Genomic DNA, 10,475 nt, shown 5'->3' with positions numbered 1-10,475 from the left:
ATTCGAATTATGAGAACATGGCAAATAGGTATAGAAACATTATAGCAAAAGACAGGTCTAGTATCATGTCTTTATGTGACACATCATGAATCATGTCCCATATGCTTCAGATATAGGATCAATTATATGTGTTGTAATATTCATCCTTTCTAAATTTTCCAAATGCCAAGGGCATTAAGAGGGAAAAGGAATAGCACCAGATATGACTAAAATGATTAAGCAATTGTCGAGGACAATCTAAGGTTTACCAAAGATTGGTTGCTCATGGACAATTGGAAGTATGGTGTAAATTTTTTGTAGGACCATATTGACATATTCTGAAAAGAGGCAACTCTTGTTCAAAAGTAATAGTCAAAATGGGAATATGAAATGTTTCCATAGGTGGAAGTTATTAAATCTGTGTAAGATTAGAAAACTTAATGCAAGAAGGATGTTCTAAGGAATGTACTTTGAATGTAAGACTTCGTTTCCATGGAATTGCTCTCCATTGGAATACTTTGTAATGTATGTTGCCAAGTCTTTGTGACTTTTGTGCATAGTCATTACAAGAGGATCATTGCATATAAGTTTGGAATCTAACAGATTGGTAAAGAATCTTGTATTCTTACATTTTTCATAAGGATTTGGAATTGTGAAGTGTGCATGCTTGTAGCATGGGACAACTATTATTTTAGTTCAAGTATTAATTTGATTATTTGAAACATTATAAAATGAATAATGAGTGATCAATGTGACTCAAAAGTTATGGGGCCATATAGGATTAGTATTATTCTTTTGTTTGACTTTGCATGTTTTGACTTCATGAATAAATAGGTTATTCAAACCATCCACAGTCAATCATACTTTGGAAGTAGGTATTGAGGCAAGACTATCATGAATGAGTCTATAGTATGTCTAGGTGTTTTAGACATAGTTGTAGTATTCATGAGTGCTCCTGGAATAAGATTCAAGTATTGGATTCAACCCATGCTCATTTGAATCACTTCATGGATTTTATCACGAGTGATCATGAGATGATAATATCTTATATTATTCAAACGGAGACGTGTGAGTTTTAGTTGCAAGTCGGTTGCACATTGACATATGTAAACGCACCAGTAACTTGGATGTTATAAAACATATCGTTGTGTGTAATTTGATGAGTGAGTATAAACAAGCATTTGGGCCAAAGTTTATCCGTTCCTTTTATCCCATGTTGATAAAAGCGATATCTATGGGCCCCTCGGTGATTTAGTGATGACAACCCTAAGTGCTCGGTCTGGCCTGGACCGAGTTGATTTGTTCAATTAGTCAGTCGTCATAAATCAGATATCGCAAAACAGCATATGGACATATAGAATGATTATAATCCATGTCTCAGTCCATATGATATCTAAAATGGAGGAATATATGATCCCTGATCTAATGGACATGTCATTGACTAGGTCAGAGTTCGACAGCGACTTTAAGAGCTATGATTGATAATCGGGTTTTGGAGTCTTACTTGCAGTAATAGTTTTAGATTTATCCAAGTGGGAGACTGTTGGATTAGATGTCTAAGCCCATAAGTATTATTGGTATGTACTCGACCCAAGAGTAGCATGGTCCATTTGGGTTGCATAACACCAGGAGAATTTGTTAGGATGGACTCTTGAGAAAAGGTTATATATGATTTATTAATATATTATAAGTTCTAATATATTAATATGAAATCATATGTTTTAATTAGTATTGATCAAGAATTAATTTGGAATTAATTTAGTGATCAAAATAGACTAATTAAATCTATGGGGACTAATTATGGTAATTAGTTATATTTATATGTGTTGGGCTTATGATCCACGTTGGACCAAGTTCATGTATGGAAACCTAAAGAGTTGGGCCACATGAACCATGGATCATAGAACCCATGGATATGGATTTGGGTTATACCCATGACCCATGAAATCCTACATATAAATACATACTCCATAGCCTAAAAACACCCACTTTTAGTTCTTGGAGGTGTTTTTGGTGCATGGAGATTCTCTCTCAAGAGCCACCTTTGTCCTAGGTGATTAGTGAGCCATTTGCGACATTCATACGTTTGGTGCTAAGCTCTTAAGGTCAAATACAACAAGGTTTCAAGCTACATAAGAGGTATGTCATCCTAACTAGTATTTCATATTATTTATGTCAATTGCATGCTAGTTATAGGCTTAATGCTTTGGAAATACCATTACATGTATAATTAGAGAAAACATAGATCCAAGGCATTTAGGGTTGTATGTGCACCATAGGATGTTGTAGAATACAAAACCCAACAACAGACACTTATGAGTCTCTCTTGACTCCGAAGGAAGATATTGTTGCTCGGGATCCACCTGTTTTTATGTCGATTTCTAATGGACATCAAAGATTCCTAGATATCATTTGTTTTATTTCTTTGTCTTTAGCACACTCTTGCAAAAATATCCTTGTGATTTTTTCAAAAGATTGGTTTCTAATTCCGAACGGTTACTTTCAATTCCGAGAACAGGTTATGGAGATTGATGCTGAATTACAAATGATCAGAATTGAAACAACGGTTTTATAGGGATAAGGTTTCAATCTCTCTCCAGCGAAAATCCCTCTTTCTCTCTGCACTGTTCATCATCTTTTCCAAATGTTTCCATGGCGGCTTCCTTTGAAACTCCTTCTGTTGCTGAACAAACCACTTCATCCTTCATGATGAACATCAAACCAAACCAAAACCTCACTTTAGATCTCGATTCCTCCAAGTATGCTAACTCTCTCAAACTAATGATCGAGTGCCTATGTTACTCTCCTTTGGCTCAAGCCCGAACAATGGCTGAGAATGTACCATTGGTCCATCTGTCAAGGCGTTCTCCACTGCAAGTTTCCAACAGAGTGACACTGTGATTACTTTTGAGGTTGATTCCCACAAAACCTCCATCTCCCACACCCGATTTAGTAGGATGATAGGGTTTTCTTCATCAGAAGGTCTTGTCGATCCTGAATCGATTTCTTCGTCTGCTATACTCGAGATGTTCTATCAAATGTGGTATCTTGGTAATATATCTCTCCTGTCGAAGTTCTCAAAGCCCAATCTTCCTCCTATATGGAATGGGCTTTTCACTTTGTTATTTAATAGCTTCTTCGAATGTGTTACTGGTTCAGACAATGCCAACAAGCTCTTTTGCACCATCATTTATGGTTTGTACTCTGGCATTAACCTTTATTACGGTTCTATCCTTTGGGCTTAACTGGTTCAAAGCACCCTTTCAACTTCAAGGCACTAAGATATTTCCTGCGCTCGCTTCTGGTCCATCATCGTTAAGCGTGCAATTGTTCGCCTTTAGATACAGGTAATAGATAACTTTGTTATTGTTGTGATTCCAATATTCCATACTTCCAACTTTATCATGTCTGATCCTACCAATTTCGAATTTGTTGGATCTATTACGGAATCCATGCTCATCAATGTTCCGCAAACAATGTGCTTATCAATGAGTATTGGAAAAAGCCTGCCTCTGGGCCTCATCATATGCCTGAAAATTTGCGAAAGGTATTTGAAGAGGGTAATAAGCCCAAAAAGGGAGAAAAGCAAAAAGGGAGAGCTGGACCTTCCGAACCAGCTCAAACTCCAAGAAAGAAGATTAAGAAGGTTGCTCACAAACCAAGATCTCCTTCTCTTGTCGCTCAAGAGGATTCGGATTCTAATATTGTTTCGCAGATTAACCGAAGATGCTGCGGAAACTTCGCAACCTTTGGTCTCTGAACCAATTCCAACTCAGTCCACTACGAAGGTATCTTCTCCAATTTCAACTTCCGTTCCATTGATATATGATTTCTTTCATGTTCCCTCTCATCCAACTTCTCCAACCCCTACCTCTACACCAATTAATATTGCTCCTTTCCCGAGTGTATCTGTTGGGGTTTCGCAACCACAAATCTCTGTTGCACAAACCACTCCACTTTAGACCGATTCCATTACAACAACCACCACCGCCACCACAAATTCACCTCAAGTGACTATCAACGTATTGGATATGGGGGCAGGTGCTTTCAGTGTTACAGTTGCACCTAAAGCCTCTTTAATATTTCCATTAAGGGATGACGATCTAGATCTTATTTTTGGTGATTCTCAAGAAGATTTTCAGGATTTCAATTATAGCCTATTCACTGTTCATCAGACTAGTGATGACGACGAAGCACCCATCACGAAAGGGAAATTTAAGACTCTTAATGAAAAGTTGGATACTCTGCTCGAGTCTTCAAAATCTTCTTCCAAAAGAGAGTATTCCTTTGAGGTTCACAAAACCTCGTTGCATCTTCAAAAACAGTTCAAAATTCCAACCAAACTGTTCGGGAAACGACTGAAAAAGTCGAAAAACTAATTTTTGATGTTACAAAGTTTATGGAAGAATTACGAACCTCTTCGGATCGCAATACTGAAGCTGCAAATGAAGCTATTGTAGGTCTCGTAACCACCTGTCAAGTTGAAAAGGAAGCTCTATCTAAGGTTCATTCAGAACTCAGTGTGGATAATGTCGAGATGAGTGCATGCATAATGTCCAAGATTGAGAAGCTACAAGAGGATCTTGCCACTGAAAACGCCATCGTGGATAAACTGGATCAGAAAACTAAAAAAGTTAAGGTTCTCTCTATGAAGTTGATCTCTACAACCATACATTTGGATTCCCTCGAATCTGAGAGGGCTGTCTTCCGAAGCTGCATTACTGACGTCAATGAGTATCTGCAAAGATTGCTGGAAACTCGTCATTCGATTCTCACCATTTCAGTCAGACAACACCTTTCCGAAAAGCTCAAGCGCGTGTTCAGACTGCTTAATCAAATAGAGGGTGTTTCGGGAAGCAGTGCTATTCCGAAACAAGGGGGAGAGCAGGTTACTCAAGAAAAACTTTAGAAGGATCCACCCCAACCGAAACCGAAGCAAAAATCTGATGAGCAAGACGAAAAAAACCAAAAGTTGACCAACAGGGTAATGAAGCTTCTTGGTCAAATGGCAAAGGGAATATCATTGATGATGATGAATATGAAGAAAATTTATCCAAAGGGTCAAAGCTCAAAAGAAAGAAACGGGACAAAGCACTTGATGAGATTAAGCTTGTTAATCAAGAAGTTGAAGCTCGTGAAAAAGTAGCTCGTAATGAGTAGGTCACTCTTGCAACTCAGAAGACTCTCTTCCCTCCTTGGTCGATGGAAATGATTCTGAATGAAGGTGTTAAAAATCCGAGCACTCACTGGTTGGAGCCAGTTATCTCATTCGAGTTGGGGAATACATTGAAATCTCAACTTGATTTGCCAATCACTTCAAAGGCATTCGTGTTCAGAAGTTTTGAAAAGATTGAGAAAGCTCCGACTTCGGATACTGATGTCTATCACATGGTTTTCTCCTTTTATCTCAAGTATGGAAGGCCACAATACCAGACATGGAGTTCAAAGAAAATGGCTTTAGTAATGGTTTTTGGACCTGTTGAGACCGAAGAATTCATTAACATTCGGTTCAAAGTAGTCCGAGGAGCAAGAAATTTTGTATTTGAATTTACACATGCTGACTTGTCTTGCCTAAATCCGTATGATTGGATTTACTTGTTTTCACTTTTATCTAAGGATGAACAAAAATATGAACCGATGTTGGCTCATCTAAAGAGAATGCTAGTCTGCTACATTCAAGAGTTTGGCAAAATGGATGTGGAGATAGCAACGGTTTTGAGAAAGAAGTCGGTTTTGAAATCTGAAAATGAATCGAAGGATCTTGACAAGATGAAGTTGGGAAGAATCCGAAAGGATAACTGGAGTGTGGTGTTTCAAAAACGAGAAGGTGAAAGAGTTCAGAAGTGTTCGTTCTTTTGGTTAGACAAGCATTTGTATTCAACTTCGTGTCTAAACTATATCTTGGAGATAACCGAAGCATGTAAAGCGGATGAAGATTCGGTTAAGAAATGCTTCTCGGATATGTTGAAGTGGTACATTATTGTCCAGAACACTCTTCTTGGACTAATTCTGAAACTGTTTAAAGTTTAGAAACATCAACAACAATGTAGGATCTCCACTCCTTATTTGATACAAAGGGGGAGATTGTTGGGTTAGTTAATGTGTTGTGTCAAATTTACTATGTATGTATTTAGCCTTTATTAAACGGATTGGGCATGTCCATCCGAATTTATGTTGCTAGGGTTAGGCTATAAATATTGCATGCATGTATTGTATTAGGGTTGGTCGTTTATGTGATTCCCTGCATTGTCTTTATAGAAAAGTTCGAGTCAAACTCTTCTAAGGCATTGATTAATAATCATTCAGCACAACTTTGATCATTGTTCTTGTTATTTGATTCGCTTTACTGTTATTGAATCTAACGATCTATTATTTATTGTTTCATCAGGTATTGAAATCCCTATGTACTCATTAGGTTTCCCAACCTGACCCACTGAGTATATTGTATCACAGGTGGCCATATGAAAGATACATTTTGCTAAGAGATTCAAGAAGTATTAGGCCACTAGTTTACTTACTGTAAGGTTTGTCATATTTTGTTATGCTTATGTTTCTATATTGACGATGACATCCCAATGTTTTAAAATAAATAAAATACATTTTTTGAAAATGTTTTGATAAAACATTTATCATATTTTTGGGAACAAATTCCGCAACCTTATTCTTCAAAAAAGACACTCTAATATTTAAATATGCATAAACAAATCGGTATTTTCTGGCTGTGAAAATGAGGATGTCACAGTTAGTGTTATCAAGGAGCCACTACCAACTTTTGTCACATATCTCCAATGTTAGTTAAATAGGAGAGCCACCACCATATGCCAGACAAGGGGTAGCTAGCCCACATGTGAGCATGGAGATTAGCTAGAAATTTATTCATCATGACTAACATGACTAACTGTCAATATTGGGTACCCAGGATCTCAAAGTCACAACCCATCCTAGTATGAAATACACAAGTAGGATGTTAACTTTCCAAAAACATAAGCGTTTAGCTTTTATAATAAAATAATTTTCTATAAATGACATTTCATGAATGCAACAATACATACAATAAGCAATATGATTTAAGGATAACATAACAAAAATACAAAGTAAGGTAGGGGATGTGTGTTCCCAGTAACTCACATAAACTTCTTCCTAAAGAAACACTTCATTATCATAGAATGTTCCTTAAAGAACCGCCTTCACTCATCCTTATATGATATAAAACAAATTTCTAAAAATGAACAAAATACACCTAGGTTCAATAAAACTTCGAACCTCTTAAAACGTTCATTTTTAACCTAATTAGGAGTTATGGAAGTGCAATCGGGTCAAACAGAAAAGCCAAACTCTGGAATTGATAAAATTCACAACGGAAAACTAGAAAATACATCACGTTCTTCAAGGAAAATGGGTCATGTTCTCCTATATGTCACGTTCTCTTCTAGAATTTTTGCGTTCTACATAGCAGATTCCTATATATCAGTGTTTTCTCAATTGACAATTCTACTTTGCATATCTTTTCGAGGTGTTTTCCAATTCATTTTTTACAACCTGTATGGGTTCAAACACATGTTTAGAAGATATTTTATCATATAAACACCATCAATTAACCAATTAAGTGCTCACTGGTAACTTAGATTCCATGTGTCTCTTAAACTCTAAATAAAGGGCTTAATAACTTAATTTTGTAATAGAACCTCCTAATAGAAAAATGATCAATTCCAATGTCATTCAATATTAAAATGAGTGCTTTGAAATTCATAAGCCATGCTATATATCATTCTAAAGGCATCTAGCCTCTTTAATATAACTTGGAATTACCAACTCCTATTTATAGTCTCCTAAATTGCCCTGATGGTCAAAAAATCCTTAGGATCACTTAAATATCAAGTAAACCTTCATGTTTTTCATCCAAATCATTCCTAATGTATTAATTCATGAATTATAATATCATTTACACCACTAGATGTTCAATTTTGCATATTAATTTCATATTTCAATAATGAAATCATCAAATTATCATCTAGTTATGATTCTCTCAGTCTAATGAGTTTTTGCATCCATGATGAATTTATTGCAAAAAAGTACATCTGTTATTATATAAACATTTAGAGAATATCTTAACAACTTCATGATCATGATTCTATATATTCTAGAGTTCATGGCTAAATTTTTACCCAAACATCAAATTCATCAAGTGAATAATAATATTAAGCCTAAAACCATATAAACCACTCAGGGAATGCTAGAAAACAAAACCCTAACCAAAAGTTTGATCTAAAATATAAATTGGGTTTCCAACCCATCATAAACTCCAGTTTGAAGTCAGTTGTAGAGAAATTATACCTCAAACAATCTAAAGTCTTGTTGTTAACTTCCATCTCTTTCTAATTTCCAAACCCAAGCTTGAGATCTTCTAAATTGATGTAAATTTTTCCTTTTCCCACCTTCACATCTTCAATATTAGTTATGAGAGGTTTAGAGAAGAGTTCATCTTATTTAGCATATTTTTCACATCAAATCCTTCTAATTTCCAAGTTGAGCCCCATAAACCCCATGCATAATCTAGAAACTTATAACTTTGGGAATTGTCACGATTGATCCTTACATATACATTTTATGAATTTTATTATCCAATTGCATTTCAGCAGGTCAACACTTGGCAAACACAATTTTATCCTTTTGAAACTTTTAACCTTTAAACCCCAAAGTATTTTCACTTAACCACAAAGTGACTTGATAATTCCCATATACGATATATTTATATATTATTTCCATTTAAGTATTTTTATGAAAAATTTATAATCCGCAGTTAGTGGACTTGAGTCAACCCAAGTTTCATCACTTTGAGAGTTTTGGTTTGAAATGTCTTATTTCTTCTCACCATGATTTATATGCACATTTTCAACTCATTACCTCCCTTTAAATATTTTAAGTGTTATTTTATCACACTTTAGCTCTTTAATTTTAGTTTCACAGTCAGATTTACAATTTGATAACTTTCTCTAATTTGTCCTCATTAGCCCTTTGTAATTAAAATATTTAATTCCAAATATCTTGAACTTTAAACTCCTACAACTATAATTTTATTAACACATTTCTATAGATTTTATATTTGTTTAACCACAATTTATTTACTCTAAAATTTTTGAATATAAATTTTAAACTTTATTTCCAAAAGTTCTAACCCCCAAAACCTGATATTACAATATTAGACTTATGTTTGTGATATTTTTTGTTGTAGTTTGGGTTTTATAATAATTTCACGCTACTTGTATGTCGTTTAATATTTTCCATGTAACTTGTAATTTTTTATATGCATTTTTAAAATATAATAGAAATTGTTAGGAAAATTGTATTAGCATGTACACTATAATTTTGAAGAACCAAGGAAACCAAATAGGAGCCATGGATATTCAAGTATTGGTGTGATATCTCTCCAATTGTAACCAATGTGATGCCAATTTTAATATGAATCGACATGCCACTTTCTGGTTGTTTTGTCCTTAAAATGAACATGTTTTTTGTTGGGAATATTAGGGTTTGCGGTGGAGATCTGGATACCAGCTTGGATTGTGATATCACTTTCCGAACTGATATTTCTATCATATGTCTGGGTTACAAGAAATTCAGCCTAGGATAATCCAAGCGGACACTTACGTTTCTAGGCACAGAAAACGTAAGCTATTATGCTAAACGGTTCTGTGAATGTGTGATGAAAAACGAGAGCTAAAAAGAACGTAACCCACTTCTGGAAAAGAAGAGTCGTTTATATACTAAACACGATTAGGGTTTCATTAGGCTTGGGTCGTCATTAGTTGCATTGGAAGCTAATAATATTAATCCGGATTAGGGTTAATCACCATCAAGAATTTGAGTTTTTCCATTAAGTTCCCACATGCAAAATACGGTGAGGTTTTGGGGCGCAGCCCCTTGGACCCCAGCCAGGGGCTCTACCCCTTGGACCCCGCTAGGGGCGCTGCCCTCGGACCCCTGACTAGTCGTCGAACCGGCTTCTGACTCGATCTTATACATGCGTGCTCTCCACACAACCCCGTACATGTACTAGAGTACAAATCATGAATCCCCTTAGCTCACATGTTAGTTCCAGTTACTTAAAATGACATGGTGACACTAAAATCACCAACATATTTCTAGGTGTTGGATCATCGAGAAAACGTATATGAATGAGGTAATTGGTATTGTTATTTTCATGTGTGATTATGTTTTTATTTTATGGGTTGTTTATGATTTGAATGCTAGAAAATAATTAAATTAAAATTAAAACACAAAAATTGTTAAAAGGTTAAGAAACAAAATTTTCAAATTTAAATAGAAAAAATATAAACTTGTTTTCATAAATTAGTTCTAAAAGTTGTTTAAAAATACTCTTTAGCCAAAACTAAAAGCTAAAATGTTTTATCTAGAAAACAAAAACCCATATACAGAATGTGACTCTGGTGCTATCCATCTTGAAACATGCAACTGGACTAATAGTCTATCAGCAT

The sequence above is a fragment of the Lactuca serriola genome, chromosome 7 (genome assembly GCF_051521515.1).
Source record: "Lactuca serriola cultivar US96UC23 chromosome 7, Lser_US96UC23_V15, whole genome shotgun sequence".
Taxonomy (NCBI): Eukaryota; Viridiplantae; Streptophyta; class Magnoliopsida; order Asterales; family Asteraceae; genus Lactuca; species Lactuca serriola.
Note: the sequence above shows the minus strand (reverse complement) of the source record.